Here is a 17,261-nt window from a genome sequence, read left to right as displayed (position 1 = left end):
TAGAGTTCATTCTCCTGGAAGGGTGAAGCAAATCCCTAACAAAAGGGACAGGAGCATGCATTTCTGTCATATACACATGCATGCTAAGTCACTTCAGTCTTGTCTGACTCTTTGAGACCCTATGGACCGTAGCCTGCCAGTTCCTCTATCCATGGGATTCTCCAGGCAAGAGTACTGAAGTTGGTTGCCATGCCCTCCTCCAGGGGATCTTCCTGACCCAGGGATCAAACCCATGCCTCTTATGTCCCCTGCATTAGGCAGGCAGGTTCCTCACCACTAGTGGCACCTGGGAAGCGTGTGTGTGTGTGTCTGTGTGTGTGTGTGTCTGTGTGTGTGTGTCTGTGTGTGTGTGTCTGTGTGTGTGTAGGATATACATACCTTAATGGTGATTGTATGCCCTGTGGGAAATACATGTCTTCAACTAAATAAAAACTTACAGCAACTATTTCTGTGCAGCTATTTCCTACCAAGCTCTTAAGCACACTGCAACCCTATACCTCCAAACTCTCCACATGGCCCCTTCTCTCCTCTGATCCATGTCTACACAACTCTCAGAGAGGCTTTCCAAAAAAAAAGAAAACATAGTTGGCACAAGTCGCTTCTTTCTCAAACACCAAGAATGCATTCCCTGGCCTACAGGATGATGTGGAAACTCCTCAGGATGGCAATCAAAATCTTTCTGATCCACCTGGAACTATTCCTCAACCCTGACCTCCCACACAGATCCTTCCCTCAACGTCTTCCCTCAAGCAGTCCACAGACTCAGTGGGGGAAAGGGCGAGACCGGAGAGAAAGACAGTGCTGACAGGCATGTGCCTGAGACACACAGGGACACACAGGTGGCCACCGCCCTCTGACCTTAGGTCCCAGAACACGTGCCTCCCTAGAACTGAGCTTTGAAGGGCTGACAGAGGTTGCCTGAAGAGTCACCTTTCAAGGACTTCATGTACCAGCACCTCACAGCCATGTACTTCCTACTCCCTTCAAAGGAATAATGCTCTCTGCTGTCCTCCACCAGCACCTGGGCTGAAGCTTGTACATGATGTGTCTTCAGACATTAGGAAAAAAGACATTGCCTTTGGAAGATGCCCATTTCTCAAAGTTGACTCAGCTGTAAGCCAGGGAACACAGCTCGGTGGACAGAACCCAAGCTGGACTGTAAGCCCACCCCCAACACTCCCCAGCCAAGCACCCTCCCGCTCCCTATGCAGTTTCACAGCCTGTACCACTATATGCGGTTGCACATCTACCTACACGTCATTCATTGTGCTCATTGGAGGCTGCTCAGAAATCCTCCACACCAGATTATAATCCCCTTGAGGCCACACATTACGGGATTCCCAGGTAGCTCAGTAGTAAACAATCTGCCTGGCAATGCAGGACACACAGGTTCAATCCTTGGGTCGGGAAGATACCCTGGAGGAGGAAATGGTAACCCACTCCAGTATTCTCACCTGGAAAAATGTCATGGGCAGAGGAGCTTGGCAGGTTACAGTCCACAGGATCGCAGAGTCGGACAACACTTAGGGACTTAACAACAGCAAGAGCCACTCTACTTGAGATCAAGAGCTACCCTATCTTTAAAATCTCCATCCTTCTACCACTAAGGTCCTACAGATTAGATGAACTTTATTATCACTGCTGCTGCTAAGTCACTTCAGTTGTGTCCAACTCTGTGCAACCCCATAGACGGCAGCCCACCAGGCTCCCCCGTCCCTGGGATTCTCCAGGCAAGAACACTGGAGTGGGTTGCCATTTCCTTCTCCAATGCATGAAAGTGAAATCGCTCAGTCGTGTCCGACTCTTAGCGACCCCATGGACTGCAGCCCACCAGGCTCCCCTGTCCATGGGATATTCCAGGCAAGAGTATTGGAGTGGGGTGCCATTGCCTTCTCCGTTATTATCACTACACCCACAATATCTTATATCTATCATATTGTTCAGCAGTCCTGATAAAGTCAACACTTTAAGGCAATTAAGGTTTAGAAAGACCTTCTTAATCATAGTAAGAATTATGTAGAGAAATATTTCCTTTAAATATTATCTTTTCTAATTCTTTGGCAAGCCTTGAATAATTGAATAAAATAAATTACTGGATTAATGAGCAAACCATTATAAATGGACACAGTGTAGTTTGTTAATGGGTCTCACGATGATTGCTTCAGTCTATTCAGGCTGGTGCAGAAAGATCATCACCACAGGTTGTCTTTGGATCCCAAACGAGCTCTTCACAACAAAGGATCTGTTCCTGCAAGTGGATGCCTGCCCCTCCCGAAGCCACCTGACATTCTCCAACACCCACAAGAGGTGCATGAGTCACCTCTTAAAGATTCTGAGAGTGTAACTCCAAAATATCTAACAGAATAAGCGGAGAGTTTAGTGTTAAGGAAACAACTTATCATTTCCAAACTAACATGCAGGTGCTTGCTTGGAAGTCACCCCAAATCAGAGTTTGTACTAGGCTCCACTATCAAAAACCTGCTGCCTCTCTGAGCTATCTCCTCTTCTGGGTGTCTATGTGTCACAAGTTAGGTTCTACCCAATGGTTTCCTGATAAATCACAAGATATTAGGAATTGTAAAGCAAGACTAAAGAAGACCAGAGGAAATTCCCTGGTGGTTCGGTGGTTAGGACTCCACACTTTGATTGCTGAGGCCTCAGGTTCAATCCCTGGTCAGGGAACTAAGATCGCACAAGCAACACAGCAAGGCAGGAAAAAAAAAAGGTACCAGAGATAAATATATAACCTATTTAATGTAAGACAATGCAAATTTTGAAACTATGAAGACTTTATTCTATCCACTCTTTGTTCCTTTGGACATCATCAGACTAAGTTCCCCCTGGGATCAAATCACTGACCGCATCTCTCCTAACTTCACACAAAGCACTCCTGTCTTCCAAACCTTTCCTCTGCTATTTAGTCTCAGGATAAAATGTTTAGCTCATCATGGGGTCATTACTGGGGCCTCCCCGGTGGCTCAGCAATAAGAATCTGCCTACAAAGAGGAAGCCGCAGGAGACATGGGTTCAGTCCCTGGGTCGGGAAGATCTCCTGGAGAGGGCATGGCAACCCACTCCAGTATTCTTGCCTGAAGAATCTCATGGACAGAGGAACCTGGCAGGCTGCAACTTAGCACAGCACAAGGTCATTATTATTATTGGTGTTTTAACCAAAGGAAATTGTGGTGAAAATTATTTGACTAAATATTTGAAAATTACTTGTGATTTATATGATCAATCACTACTCTCAAGGTTAAAAGGAGGTTAATAGCAAAAAAAATTATTTCTTCTTTTTAGATTTGAACCCAAATATAAAGTACAAATGTTTCTCTTTACCACTAATTCTGAGATTAAAATGAAAGAATTTATAGTGTGATTTCTTTTTTTCTATTGAGCTCTAACTCACATAACATTAGTTTCTGGTCTACAACATAATGATTTGATATTTGTATATATTGAGAAATGATTGCCACAATAAACCCAGTTAACATCTGTCAACATGCATAGTCACAAACTGTTTTCTTATGAAGAGAATATTTAAGATCCATTTTCATTAGTGTGTACACACATAAATATTTCTATATTCAAAATAGAAAACCAGGGACGTCCCTGGCAGTCCAGTGGTTAAGACTCTGTGTTCTCAATGCAGGGGGCATGGGTTCAATCCCTGGCTGGTAACTAAAATTCCACATGCTGCAAAACATGACCCAAAAAAAAAAGAAGATAAAACAGAAATCCAATAAACAAATGAATTACTTTTGAGGGGGAAAAAAAATCTATTCTCTTGGCAATTTTCAAATACGTAATAAAATATTTTAAATATAACCACCACACTATATGTGCATCCCAAGGGCTCTCATACTTTAGTTTGAACTTTTTGATAGGCTAAACCCCCACCTCTGGCAATCACCAATCTGTTCTCTGTATCTATGAGCTCAAGGTTTTTTTGTTTTGTTTGTTTCTTAGATTCCACATTTAAATGAGATCATTCAGTTGATTTATTACTAATATCTATAGTTTTAATCAAGAGACAATATATCCTTTTAAAAACACAGAACTGGCTTCATAATGAAGCAAAGAGCCAACATGATGCAATGAATTACAAGAGTGGGAATCTGGAGTCTTGACTCTCTTAAGTTTGCCTTCAAGTCACTGCCCATGGCCTGAACACATCAATGTCCTTCACTGATTGCAGCCTCAAGTTTTCTCATTTGCGTGAGGGAGGTGAAGTCTTCTCTGTAATCTCAGAGGCAGAATTTCAATTTTGTATACCTCAGTTCAGCTCATTCGCTCAGTCGTGTCCAACTCTTTGCAACCCCAAGGACTGCAGCACGCCAGGCTTCCCTGTCCATCACCAACTACAGGTGGCCAAAGTATTGGAGCTTCAGCGTCAATCCTTCCAGTGAATGTTCAGAGTTGATTTCCCTTAGGATTGACTGGATTGATCTCCTTGCAGTCCAAGGGACTCTCAGGAGTCTTCTCCAACACCACAGTTCAAAAGCATCAATTCTTCTGTGCTCAGCTTTCTTCACAGTCCAACTTTCACATCCATACATGACCACAGGAAAAACCATAGCCTTGACTAGACGGGACGTTTGTTGGCAAAGTAATGTCTCTGCTTTTGAATATGCTATCTAGGTTGGTCTTAACTTTTCTTCCAAGGAGTAAGCGTCTTATAATTTCTATGGTCCAGCTCTCACATCCACATACATGACTACTGGAAAAACCGTAGCTTTGACTAGACAGACCTCTGTCTGCAAAGTAATGTCTCTGCTTCTTAATATGCTGTCTAGGTTGGTCATAGCTTTTCTTCCAAGGAGCAAGTATCTTAATTTCATGGCTGCAATCACCATCTGCAGTGATTTTGGAGCCCAAAAAAATAAACTCTGCCACTGTTTCCATTATTTCCCAATCTATTTGCCATGAAGTGATGGGACTGGATGCCATGATCTCCGTTTTTTGAATGTTGAGTTTTAAACCAGCTTTTTCACTCTCCTCTTTCACTTTTATCAAGGGGCTCTTTAGTTCCTCTTCGCTTTCTGCCATAAAGGTGGTGTCATCAGCATATCTGAGGTTGGTATTTCTCCCAGCAATCTTGATTCCAGCTTGTGCTTCATGCAGCCCAGCACTTTGCATGATGTACTCTGCATATAAGTTAAACAAGAAAGGTGACAATATACAGCCTTTACGTACTCCTTTCCCAATTTGGAAGCAGTCCATTGTTCCATGTCAGGTTCTAACTATTGCTTCTTGACCTGCATACAGATTTCTCAGGAGACAGGTAAGATGGTCTGGTATTATCTCTTTAAGAATTTTCCAGTTTGTTGTGATCCACACAGTCAAAGGCTTTAGCGTAGTCAGTGAAGCAGAATTAGATGTTTTTCTTGAACTCTCTTGCTTTTCTATGATCCAATGGATGTTGTCAATTTGATCTCTGGTTCCTCTGCCTTTTCTAAATCCAGTTTGAACATCTGGTAGTTCTGGGTTCATGTACTGTTGAGGCCTGGCTTAGAGAATTTTGAGCATTACTTGGCTAGCATGTGAGATGAGTGCAGGTATAAGTATTCCTGGCTTTTGACTTGGGCTTTCAGGCTACTTAGCACATCTGAAACCACAGCAGGATCCTTTCACCCACCTAGACTCTACTTTTGAAGTGAGGACAGGTGAGACGAAGGAGAGTCTCCCTGCCTTCAAGCACTGCTAAGGTGTTGACCACTATACCCATTCTATGACAAGTGGGGTCTGGACCAGAACTCAGGCCTGATCCATGTGCCTGGGAATAAGGGCAAATGCTTTGTTAGGCCTCTTTTCTTTTTACCTCTCTAGCCAGACTGGATATTTACATTCACTTAGTCTAATTTTGTACCCTAGGTCCAGAAATGTGTTGGCAGTGGGTGTGTTTTCTATAATAGTCAAGATAAAAATATGCATGGACAAAAGCCACGACTTTGGGTAGGGGAGGGGCTCGCATAACTGAGAAAGAAGGTGATGGAATGTCTAAGCACAAAGAATATCCTTAAGCTTTCTCATCCCATCAGCAGATTAATTATGTGACCCCCCACATACCAATTCAAAGAATAAAACTACACAGTGACTTCATTTTAAGACTTTTAAATAAATCATGAAAGGAAAAAGACACTGTAAATTTCATTAAGCCAAAAAAATTTTGGAATATTTTCTTGGCCCAGAATAGGAACACATGCATTTATAGACGCACCATGAACATCTGGTGAAGGACCACATGCCGCCTTACATAAGCAGCAGGAGAAAAAGACTGGGATGAAGGCAACAGAATCTGGGCAAGGGAACAAATGGGAAAAGGCAAGTAATCTGTGAGGTTTGCCAAAATCAAGGCTGAGTTTTAGACCCAGAGTGTTCAGCCATCTCCTCAAGTGCCGCAAGTCTGCCTTGGCATCCATGATACAGGCACTTCCAGCCCCAAGGAGCAGGATCATACATTATATCTCACAAGCTGTCTAGATTTTCCCTGCCTCCCTTGTGACCTGACCACAACCCAACTATTAGCTCCATGCAGAGGACAGAGGGGATTTTCACTTTTAAAGAAGATAAAAGGAATTCCTTCCCATTGCAGAAGGCCTGGATATGGATCTGGCTGTGCCAGGCACCTTGTCAGCTGCCTCTCTGTGCAGGATCTTGGCTGCAGATCTGCACAAGGGAAGCTGCTGTTTCCTCCAGAGCCATCTGCTCAAACAGGAGGGATTGCTACTGCTGCCCATGGTGGGGGTGGGGGGAAGGGTCCTCTCTCTCTCCCTCGTCTCCCTCCCTCTGCCATAGCTTTCTGGCAATACTCTGATGGAGAACTACTCCAAGAACACTGATGATGTGCACGTTCACCAGCCTCCCAGGGCTGGTAGCAGACAGTCCTGCAAACAAAGGAAAAGAAAATGAGGGAAACAGCTGATGGCACCTCTCTTTCCCTCTAGGGCTCCCAGTGGGGTATATGGTCCACTGAGAAGGCAGATATGCCATCGTCCTTTAACACCAGCAGGGACAACAATAATAATAATACCAGAGGGCAACCATATAAAAAACAGTACAGAGGTTCTGCAAAAAATCAAAAATAGAATCACCTGGGACTTCCCTGGGTGGTCCAGTGGTAGAGAATCCATCTGCTAATGCAGGGGACACAGGTTCGAAACCTGGTCTGGGAAGATTCTACATGCCACAGAGCAGCTAATTCCACACTCCACAACAAGAGAAGCCAAGACAAGGAGAAACCCACACACCGCAACTATAGAGTAGCCCCCACTTTCCCAAGCAGAGAAAGCCAGTGCTCAGCAATGAAGACTCAGCACAGCCAAAAATAAATAAATAAAAGAAAAGAAAAGAATTACCATATGATCCAGCAATTCCACTCAGGGTATTTATCCAAAGAAAATGAAAACACCAACTTGAAAAGATTTATGTAGCTTTTCGTACACTGTGGGACTTCCCAGTGGGCTTGGTGGTAAAGAATCTGCCTGCCAATGCAAGAGACACAAGATATGCGGGTTTGATCCCTTGGTTGAGAAGGTCCCCTGGAGAAGGAAATAGCAACCCACACCCAGTATTCTTGCCTGAAAAATGCCATGGACAGAGAAGGCTGTCAGGCTACAGTCCATGGGGTTGCAAAAAAAGTAGATGACTCAGCAACTAGACACCAACAATCTTCACTGCAGTTCAACAGCCAAGATATGGAAACAACCTAAATGTCCATCAGTAGATGAACGGATAAAGAAAATGTGGGTGATACATATACATACACATACACACACACACACACACACACACACACACACACACACAGAATATTACTAAGCCGTTAAAAAGAATGAAATACTGGGACTTCCCTGGCAGTCCAGTGGCTAAGACACCATGCTACCAATTCAGGGGACCCAGGTTCAATCCCTGGTCAGGGAACTAGATCCCGTATGCTCCAACTAAGTGTTCACATGCTGCAACTAAAGATCCTGCATGCTACAAAGAAGACAGAAGATCCCTGCTGCAACTCAAACTTGCTGCAGCCAGATAAATAAATATTTTTTTCAAATAAACTGAGTCTAATCTTAAACAAAGAGCGATTAGAGAATGGTCAGAACTGTAGGTGGTGGAGTGAAGCGCTGTGTACCCACTGAGCAGGTGATGGGAATTTAAAAGTGAAAGTCGCCGAGTCGTGTCTGACTCTTTATGACCCCATGAACTATACAGCCCATGGAATTCTCTAGGCCAGAATACTGAAGTGGGTAGCCTTTCCCTTCTCCAGCGGATCTTCCCAACCCAGGGATTGAACTGGGGTCTCCTGAATTGCAGGTGGATTCTTTACCAACTGAGCTATCAAGGGCACAGGATGGGAACCTGAGTCCTCCAAATTCAACAGATAATGCTGGAGTACTGGTCAAGTGCCACAGACTGTTCCCCAGTGTCACCCAGCACCCTGACTGTGACAGCGTGTCACAGTCACCCCCAGGTCACCATCGCAATGACTCAACGCTAACGACCAGGATTTGCAGTTTGCAAATCTGTTTAGAGCTTAGTCTGAACTTGCCCAAAAGCAGAAGTAATCAAGAGAAGAAAGCATTGGATTTCATCCTCTGGCTCTAGAAGTCTTACCTTACTAACTAATTTGAAAACGAGCTGATAAATTACCCAACGGGAAACATTAAACTTTGCACATTAAAGCAAGGGATGGCTTTCAGGCTAAGATAATTATTCCCAGAGTTGCCTCTATTTCAAGAAGAGTTCCTGGATATCTGAGGATGTCCCCCTTATAAATCAAAGTGCCACTAATATACTAGTGATTTCAACCTCTACACTTATTCTACACTCAAGTCTCTACATCTTTTTCTGCTAGATATGCATATACATGAGATTTGAATGCTCCACCAGATATACAATGTAACACTCAGTTTTAAACTTTCTCACTTTTCCCACCTGCTAAATGAAAGAAGGAAAACAAAGCAGACATGTATAGTTTAGCAGCTGCCACAGCGGTTCTCTAAAAACTGGTACAAAGAAGGCGACATACACTCAAGACAAGAATTTCCCATTCTTTTTTTCTTTTTCTAACCCTAAGCCAAAAAACACCTGGAGTCTCTATAAGTGATCAAATTCATGCAGTAGATCCACCTTGCCATGGCAAGGCAGCATTGTCTGGCAGCAGTCAACAAAATGAAGTTATGTTTTTAATTCATTCTACTACAACAATTGGATTCCACCTTTTTGGAATCTAAAACCAAAATGATAAAACCTGCAGGTAAATTTAAACCTAATGAAAGCCAATGACAACTGCTATGGTGGTTACTAGTTTATTTAGCTTTACATATTGTATGCAAAGCATCAACAACATCCCGTTTCCGTGACTTTTTCTGAGGGGGGTACACGAGGTCTCCATTGCTGTGCACGGGCTTTCTCTAGTTGCAGCAGGTGGCACTACTACTCGGGCTTCTCACTTCACTGGCTTCTCTTGTTGCAGAGCATGGGCTCAAAGGCACTTGGGCACAGTAGTTGAGGCATGTGGCATCTTCCCAGACCAGGGATCAAACCTATGTCCCCTACATAGGTAGGCAGATTCTTAACCACTGGACCACCTTTTAAGAAGAACTATGTCTCTTACTTTGTCCGGAAAGCAACACTGGATGAATCTGTAGAAGAAAGGAATGAAGGAAAGAGGAAAAGACCACTGCAACAGAGTAGTGCCCTAACAATTTGCCTTGCCGGGGTGACACCTGGACTTTCGAGAAGAAAGCTTTAAAACATCAGATTCTGTAGTGTTTTTTTTTTTGCCTTTCACTGGTCATTAACTATGAAAAAGATTTCCATGCTTATAATCAGGTCTGTATAACTAAAGGCAAACTGGAGAAGAACCAGAATTAAAGAAAGATTCTATGATCATAATTTAACTTCTAGAAACACCACTTCCTAATCCCCAGTGTGGTCTGGCTTCTGTCACTTAGAATATCTCTTGCCAACTAACAGTAGTTCCAGCTCTGGCTCAGCCACCATCTGTGTCCATCTTTCACAATCCCCACCATCGAGGAGAAGCAATGTTGCAGTGCTATTTGGTTTGGCTAGATTCTTCTAGACATAAGCTCAGTACATGCATTTTTAATTCTCTAGCTGTGAACTTTAGCAGTATTTGAAACACAACGTTTCAAAACCTAAAGCTGACCTTGATAAGATTTGGACTGGCACTCTGAGATAACCTAACAGAAACATCTATGCTGGGCAAAGAAATCCTTACATGAGGCTTTTAGAACGCATTTCCTTCACAAGACTAACATCCCCATGATAATTACAAACAACACACAACACATCTGTCTGCAACCGGAGTGAGATTAGTGAGGCACTCACTTTGGGCCAAAAATTGGAGAGGATATAAAAGAAAACAAGCTCTAGTAACCAGGATAAATAATATTTTCAAATATTATCCAATGTTTTAAAATATCAAAATTAAGGCTATGGATTTAAAAGATATTCACAACTTAAAAGTTAAGAGAATTTTTAGTATTTCAAGTCTAGGAGACAGCATCTCAAGTAACCCTGGAGAACCACTAAGGAGGTGAGGGGAGGAGCCAGGTAGAGTTTTAAAACAAAGGGCAGGTAGTTTGAACATCAAATGATTATCATTGATTAAAGAAAACCAGATATCCCAAGTTAAGGAATTTTGCACTTTCCTATGTATAGAAAAATACAAAAGTCCTGGCTCACTGAAATCATTCCTTTGATATGAAGGAATCTATCTGGGGCCTATATCCTGTGTCGTCCCATCCTGAGTTTCTTCAGTGCTCAACATAAGGAGCAGCTACAGTCTGATGGCTGCTAGATGGCAGGTATTCTCTTCTTCCTGGTTCCACAGGGCTTACCAGCTCACCATCCGTGGTGTCTGCAATTGCTGATGACTGTGACATCCTTTGTTTACTGATAACGGCAGGAAATATTTCACTTCTCAAGGCAAAAAAATCCATGATGAAGAATTATAAAAATTTTAAATAAAGACAGGATCCAATCCTGCACTTGTACAACTCACTGTTACTCACTTCACCCCAACCTCAGTCCTTTCAGATTTGGTCTCTATTTAAAACGTTGGTATTTTGGCACTTCCCTGGTAGCTCAATGGTGAAGAATTTGCCTGCCAATACAGGGGTCACAGGTTCAGTCCCTGATCCAGGAGGATCCCACATGACAAGGAGCAACTGGGCCCATGCAACACAACTATTGAGCCTGTGCTCCAGAGCCTGGAAGCCACAACTGCTGAGCCCACGTGCCGAAACTCCTGAAGGCCATGAGCCCTAGAGCCCACGCTCCGCAAGAGGAGCCACTACCGTGAGAAGCCTGAGCACCGCAACTGGAGAGTGGCCCCCTGCTCACAGCAACTAAAGAAAGCCCACATGCAGCAACGAAGACCCAGCACCAGCCATTAATAAATAAAAACAGATCTTTAAAACAATAATTTTTAAAATGTTGACATTTGGCTTATTTTACTCCATTAAACTATTTATCTTGATGACTGATTTTTTTGGCAGCCCTTTAAATTTTTTACTTAAGGAGGGTGCCTTGCTCGCTCTTTTAAACTTAGCCTCAGCCCTGCCAAAACATATTAACTTATTTCACACAAGGAAACTTGATGAGGCAGCTCTATCATGACTCTCATTTATAAATGAATAAACACAAAAAGGTTAGCCATTGATGCTTTGCCCAAATTCCTACAGTTCATGGCCAAGTCAGACTCCAAACCCAGCTATGTGGGTCATAGCACAAACTCTTATTAAAGGCAACTCTCAGAGCTTTCCATCACTAAAGTATCTGGCATGGGTGAAACTGATCAGGATCCTGTGGGGCCCCGCTGGACACAAAGTCTTTCTGGGTCCCCTATTTCTTTTATTTATTAATTTGGTTAGTTGCAGCACACAGGATCTTTGATCTTCATTGCATCCTGTGGGATCTTTAGTTGCAGCATGTGGGATCTAGTTCCCTGACCAGGGATCAAACCTGGGCACCCTGCATTGGGATCTCAGAATCTTAGCCACTAAACCCCCAGTGAAAGTGAAAGTCGCTGAGTCATGTCCAACTCTTTCTGACACCATGAACTATACAGTCCATGGAATTCTCCAGGCCAGAATACTGGAGTGGGTAGCCTTTCCCTTTTCCAGGGGATCTTACCAACCCAGGGATTGAACCCAGGTCTCCTGCATTGCAGGCAGATTATTTACCAGCTGAGCCACAAGGGAAGCCCAGTGAAGTCACCTCCATTTCTTATTTAAAGGATAAAGGCTTCAGCCTCCTTCCTAAACCTTCCCAGAGATCTAAAGGGCAGATTCAAACAACTACCAATCAGGGAAATAAGGGATGCAGAAACAAAGGAGGAAGAAACAAGAAACAGTACAGTGATTAAAGCAGCATCCTGGCTCCTCCTCAAGGGAATACATAAGAGTATGTTTGAGTTCTTCTGTAGGAACTAAGACTCCACTCAGGGAGGGGGTGGTAATTTTGGAGCACCACTCTGTTACCTCACCACCAATAAATCAGAAGAAAAGTCACACATCCTGTAACCCTCACCCCAAATTTTATCTATAGAAACTCTTCCTCAAAAGCCATCAGGGAGTTCACGGGGTTTTGAGCACAAGCCACTGGTCTCCTTGCTTGACCCTGCAATAAAACTTTGCTCCAAGCTCTGATTTTTCAATTGATTTGGTCTCATCTCTCCTTTGGTAACCTAAGTTGCTACAATTCCGGGTTTCATAAAATAATATGTAGGAAACAATCCAAATAAGCTATAATTAATGACAATCTGGGTAAATTCAGTCATGAGTTGTTCATTGATGATCTGTGTCCTGCAATATTTAGGCTGATTAATTCCATCCAGAATTTCTCCTGGAATCTTTCTAATTTGTCCCTAATTCTCAAAGGGAACCAAGAAAGCAAGATCACTCAAGAACAGCACTACAGAGCTGAATAGTCTGGAGTAGCTGGTGTCTGAACTTAGGTCTTCGCGCTAATCTTCAAATACTGTCAGCTTTATGAGGCTACATGAGCTACACTGCATTGCAGGACGATGTTCAGAAATACTCCCAAATAACGTATTCATTTAGGAAGTAGAATATAGAAGTAAATCCACTATAACTGTAAGCAGATAGGGTAGGAGGTCCCCGGAGAAAGAGAACCAGGAATGGCTTTCTTGACATGAGAACGCATTTTGGCCTAAGAACATTTTGTGATCTAACCCTGATCAGGATGCTTGCCCTTGAACAGGTCTCAATAATAATGATCTTAAGGGAACAAAGGAATGCTAGAATAGAGAAAAGGCAGTCAAACAACAGTTCAGTGATAAAGTAAGAGTCCTAGTTACTCCTCAAAGGATACACATAATAATATATCTTTCAGTTCTGTTGGAACTAAGACCCCAACCCAGATGGAAGACAGGATAAGGATGCTACCCTCCAGACTTCAATCAACCAAGACTAAGATTGTTGACCTTTGCCCCAATTCTAGGCTGAACTCTCCTGGCTCAAGCCCCTTCATGAATATGCATGTAGCCTTAGCTTAAACTTCCCTGATTTTGCTGTTTGGGTATGCTGCTTTGAGAAAGATCACAAAGTACTTGCTGCAAGTAATAATAAGTCCTTCACTCTACAGTACTTTGGCTTGGTTGTGTCTATTGGCTCAACATCCACCAAGAGGTGAACCTGGCTTTCTGGTAACTTAGGTGCAATGATCCTGCCACATTTAGCTAGCTGTCAGGAGGGATGGCCACTGCAGATTAAAAGGGCCATAGTGAAATCAGGCTGCAAAAGAACCTAGAAATGATATCATGGGAAGAATGGCTGGGGGAACAAGGGCTATTTTTCTTGGGGGGAAAAAAAAGACAACTTAAGTCAGAGAAGTGGTGCCTAGCAACTATTTTCAATTATCTGAAGAGCTAGTGGATTTAATTTATGTGACAACAAAAGACTGAAGTTGGATAAGTGGATGACAGTTTATAGATGACAGTTTCAAGGAGTTGGCTTTCATCTCAGTACGAGGGGGAAAAAAAAATCTTCCAACAATTAGACCTGTCCAGCAATGAAAGAGCCTGCCTCCAGAGGAGGCAAGTTGGCTGTCAGCAGCTGTAGAAGGGATCTGACACAGAATGGCCACTTGGACAGAAGGACTTAAAATCCCTTCCAATTCTAAGATGTTAAGAAATGGAACAAATAATTAAACTTAACACAGTCATTGTTATGCATAGTGTTTAGCTCCTAAGAACCCTAGAAAACTGAAACAAAACTGAGTTCAATGAAAAGGTTTTGCACTTTCATCTTATTCCAAGCTGCACTCTTGATTTTTTTTTTAAAGCTAAGCCAATGAAGTAATGCAAGTTGAAAGTCAATCTCCCTCTTTGAAAAACTAAATTATGTCCTGAGATGGTATTTATAGTTACCATTTAAGAAAACTGGGAAACTACTCATACATGCAATCAAAATTTTATAGCTCTCCTACAAACTACATTGGCTATTTTTACCAAGACCTATAGGGGTCATGTAGAAGAAAAATACAGAAGCATCTGTGTTAAAATTTAGGAAAACCAAGCAAAGCAAAAGTTGAATTTCAGTTATGTCAGTTACTCTGTTTATTAGAAGACCTTGAGAAAATCTAACCTATCAGATAAAGAGGTAAAGTTAAGAAAACTGTCATTTTCCTTTCACTGCTGTGGCCACAGCCATGAGTATGTTGAGGCTTCAGAAGAGGCTTGCCCCCAGGGTCCCTCTGCTGTGGCAAAATGGTCTGGTTGGACCCCAAGGAGACTAATAAAGTCACCAAGGCCAATTTCCATCAGCAGATCCAGAAGCCAATCAAAGATGGGCTGATCACCTGGAAGCCTATGACTTCTTGGACTCAGTGGTGGAAAAACACCTTGGCTCGCTGGAAGGGCAGGCATATGGGCATAGATAAGTGAAAGGGTACTGCCAACGCTCGAACGCCCGAAAAGTAACCTGAAAGCAGAGGATGAGAACTGCGCTGGCTGCTCAGAAGATACCATGAATCTAGGAAGACTAATCACCACGTGTATCGCAGCCTGTACCTGAAGGTGAAGGGTAACATGCTCAAAAACAAGTGGATTATATCCACAAGCTGGATATATATCCATGGAATATATATATATATATATCATGGAATATATCTACAAGGTGAAGGCAGACAAAGCTCGCAAGAAGCTTCTGGCAGACCAGGCTAAGGCCTGTAGGTCTAAGACCAAGGAAGACCTCAAGCACCAATAAGAGCAGCTTCAGGCCAAGGAGGAAATCATCAAGATTCTACCCAAGGAGGAAACGACCAAGAAATAAAGTTCTCCCCCTCTTCTCTGTACATAGTAGCCTCAGCAATTGCATAAATCACACATTCAATAAAAACAAACCTTATTCTGCCTTTAAAAAAAGAAAGAAGAAAGAAAGAAAACTGTCCTTTTAATGATGACACAATTTTTAAAAAGAAATTTTCCCTGCCTTCCAAAAGAGGTACACACATAAGTAGCTTCGTTTGGATAAGAGTGGAAACAAGGGGTTTCCCTTATGGTCCAGTGGTTAAGAATCTGCCCTTGCAATGCAAGGTAGGTGGGTTTGATCCCTGATCCAGATCCAGCACATCTCAGAGCAACTAAGCCCGCAGGCCGTAACTACTTTAGTCCAAGAGCTCAGGAGCCCCTGTCACACAATTAGACGCCACAACCAAAGCTTCTGAGTACCACAACAAAGACCCAATCAGCCAAATAAATAAATTAAAAAAAAAAAACAGAAATAAGACAAATTCAAAGGAAAATAGGACAACACAATTAAAACAATGAGCAAATGCTTACAACCTCTGCAGAACAGAGAATGGTTGAGTGGTGAACACACACATACACTCACACACACTCACACACACACCCAAACACATCCCCTAAACACCACTGGATTATGTCACTGATTCCATTCAAAGCACCACATTCACTGAGGAAGATTTTAAATGAAATGAAAATATATAACTCCAGAGAGGAGGAGAACAAACCAGAGACTCCTCTTATTTGCCAGGTATTTGACATAAATAACCTCCTCTGACCCTCCCCAAAGCCCTGTGAAATAGGATTCTTACAAAGGAGGAAATCAGGTTCATTAACTTCCCCCAAATTTACAAAGTCAGTAAGACGTTGAGCCCGAGGTATGCATGACTCCAAAGCTCAACAGTATTTCCACTATGCCATGGGGCCAGCTTCAGTGCCAGCCACTTGCTACACCAAACCCACAAGGGTTCATGTCAACTGGAACTTCCCACAGGTATGGACTGCACCCCTCTGTTAAATGGGACCGCTGTCCCTGACAATCGCTGGTTTCAAACTTCAAAGGGCTGCATTTGGATCTGGCCTTGCCCACCATTCCCATACAGTCACATCTAATGTCACCACTTCAACTTCTCCCAAACACTTCTTCCCACTATTTCTAAACTACTTCTAAACTTCCCACTATGGTCTAAACCGTGGTGACACGACCCTGGCTGTGCTCCACTTCCTTCCCACCAGTCCACTGGTCACAGTCACACCACTAAAGGAATTTGAGGAAGGCACTCCCCATAGTTTTCCTATTTACAAACTCCATCTGGGATTATACAGACAGTCCATCTCCCGCCTCCACCAGGAATATTTCCAGCCTATTGCCTATAATCCCCAACTCTAGGTTTTAATCAAAATACCCTTAATTTTAGTCACCTACTCCCAGACATGATCCTTCAAAAACACCCTTCTCAGGACTTCCCTGGAGGTCTAGTGGTTAAGACTCTGCTCTTCCAATGGAGGGGATATGGGTTCAATTCCCCATCAGGGAACTAAGATCCCACATGCTGCATGGTGTGATGAAAAAACTGAAAAGTTAAACAAAACACCCTGCTCCCATTTTTCCACCTGTCAGTACCTAACCCATCTGTAAAGGCCCAGCTGTAATGCCATCTCTCCCATAGCTTTCAGTTACTCTGTCATCCCAAAGTGTAACAAACAACTATTACACACTGCCTGTGTTAGATACTGGTGATAAAAAAATGAACTCCCTCCACTGTTCTTATAATAAAATTTTCATGCCTTTTTATAGTATTCAGTATAATCTCCCTGATAAAACAATTAATTTGCTGTATGTTTTACCTTGTGAATTTCTTAAAGGTGGAGACCATTTTTTTATTCCTAATAACAAGATGCCATTGGAATATCTTGATTTAACAAGTGCTTGCTGCTGCTGCTACTGCTGCTGCTAAGTCGCTTCAGT

General features: G+C 42.8%; 1 protein-coding gene and 1 pseudogene across 1 annotated transcript in view; one reads left to right on the top strand and one right to left on the bottom strand.

Moving 5' to 3' along the window:
- AK4 (adenylate kinase 4) overlaps positions 1 to 17,261 on the bottom strand; it is a 96,630-nt gene that overhangs the window by 61,750 nt on the left and 17,619 nt on the right. The gene's annotated exons all lie outside the window — the stretch shown is intronic.
- LOC104996142 lies at positions 12,187 to 16,816 on the top strand (annotated as a pseudogene).

The sequence above is a fragment of the Bison bison genome, unplaced genomic scaffold (assembly GCF_000754665.1).
Source record: "Bison bison bison isolate TAMUID 2011002044 unplaced genomic scaffold, Bison_UMD1.0 scf7180017864290, whole genome shotgun sequence".
Classification (NCBI taxonomy): domain Eukaryota; kingdom Metazoa; phylum Chordata; class Mammalia; order Artiodactyla; family Bovidae; genus Bison; species Bison bison.
The sequence above is the reverse complement of the archived record's forward strand: the minus strand, read 5'-3'. Positions and strand labels throughout refer to the sequence as shown.